Source organism: Triticum dicoccoides, chromosome 7A (assembly GCF_002162155.2).
Source record: "Triticum dicoccoides isolate Atlit2015 ecotype Zavitan chromosome 7A, WEW_v2.0, whole genome shotgun sequence".
Classification (NCBI taxonomy): Eukaryota; Viridiplantae; Streptophyta; class Magnoliopsida; order Poales; family Poaceae; genus Triticum; species Triticum dicoccoides.
In genome coordinates this window covers 117,830,957-117,832,661 of record NC_041392.1, presented here as the reverse complement: position 1 = coordinate 117,832,661, position 1,705 = coordinate 117,830,957, and positions in this window count along the sequence as shown.

The window sequence follows — 1,705 nt, the reverse complement described above, 5'->3', positions numbered from 1 at the left end:
CATTTTATCCCAGTGAAAACCACCTATACAAGTGCAAAGTTGGTCAAGATATATATGTCCAGGATTGTATGTCTGCATGGAGTTCCGACGACCATCGTATCAGATAGAGGAACACAGTTTACTTCAAAGTTTTGGCATCAGTTACACCAGACTTTGGGTACGAGATTGGAGTTCAGTACAACATTTCACCCATAGACGGATGGACAGACTGAGAGAGTCAACCAGATATTAGAAGATATGTTGAGAGCCTGTGCGCTAGATTATGGATCTAGTTGGGATGACAATTTGCCTTACGCAGAGTTCTCGTACAACAATAGCTACCAAGCCAGTTTGAACATGGCACCGTTTGAAGCTTTGTATGGACGCAGGTGCAGGACGCCGTTGATGTGGGATGAGGTAGGAGACCGGCAGTTGTTTGGACCAGACTTGATCAAGGAGTCTGAGGAGAAGGTTAAACTGATTCGTGATAGACTGAAGATTGCTCAGTCCAGGCAGAAGAGTTACGCAGACTCGGAACGCAAGGAGGTAACCTATGAAATTGGAGACAGAGCATATCTGCGACTATCACCCTTGCGAGGAGTGAAACGTTTTAGAGTTAAGGGGAAGTTAGCCCCGAGATTTGTAGGACCGTATCGTGTTTTGGAACGGATGGGAGAAGTTGCCTACAAGTTGGAGTTACCTGAGCGATTGTCAGGAGTTCACAATGTGTTCCACGTTTCACAGTTGAAGAAGTGTCATGCTGAGATGGCCGATATACCGTTAAGAGATACAGTACCCTTGGAGGCGATTCAGTTGGACAATGATTTGACTTATGAGGAGAAGCCAGTTAAGATTCTTGAGTTTGCCAGCCGAGTCATCCGCAGCAAGGTTATCAAGTTTTGCAAAGTTGAGTGGAGCCACCACACCGAGGATGAAGCCACCTGTGAACGAGAGGGTGATCTCCGCAAAGAACACCCACACCTATTTTCTAGCCAACCCGAATCTCGAGGGCGAGATTCATCTTAAGGGGGTAGGTTTGTAACATCTCAAATTTTCAATTTGGAACGTTATACATAGGTCATTCTTGTATATCATATTTTATTGCATTTTCGTTCTGCGATCCTCGAAATCCTAAGCAACTCAAGGACCCTCGGAGAGAGTTGGGGATTTCACAGTTTTCATATTTGATTTTTATAAAATAATGAAACGAGGATTTTTGATTTTAATATTTTTTCTCTCCGAAAAATATTTCATTTTAAAATAAATGAGAGGAGATAATATGACTTCTCCAAAATAATTGAAATATTGGAGGAAAAATATCAAAATCATTTATTTGATTTTGTTTGGATTTTATTTGCAATTAGGAAAATTGTACGTTTTTCAAAATTGCATTTTAGGGTCAAGAAAATGTTCATCTTGTTCTAAATATTTTATTTAGACGGTGAAAATTTGTTTTGGCATTTTTAGATTTTTATTTTATTTTCTAGGATTTTATTTCTGTCGGCGAAATTGTTTTTTTAATCTCTCCAGCCGACTAGGCCGAAACCCAGCCGGGCTGCCGGCCCAAGTCGCCGCCGCCGACTCGGACGAGGAGTCCGAGCCGGACTCCTGCCACCGCCGCGCCTTGCCCCCTACTCCAAGTAGCCCCCTCCCCCTTTAAAGCCGCCGCCGAGCCCCCCACCACCACACCACCACCGCCGCCCCGAGCCGCCACCGCAGCCCCGCC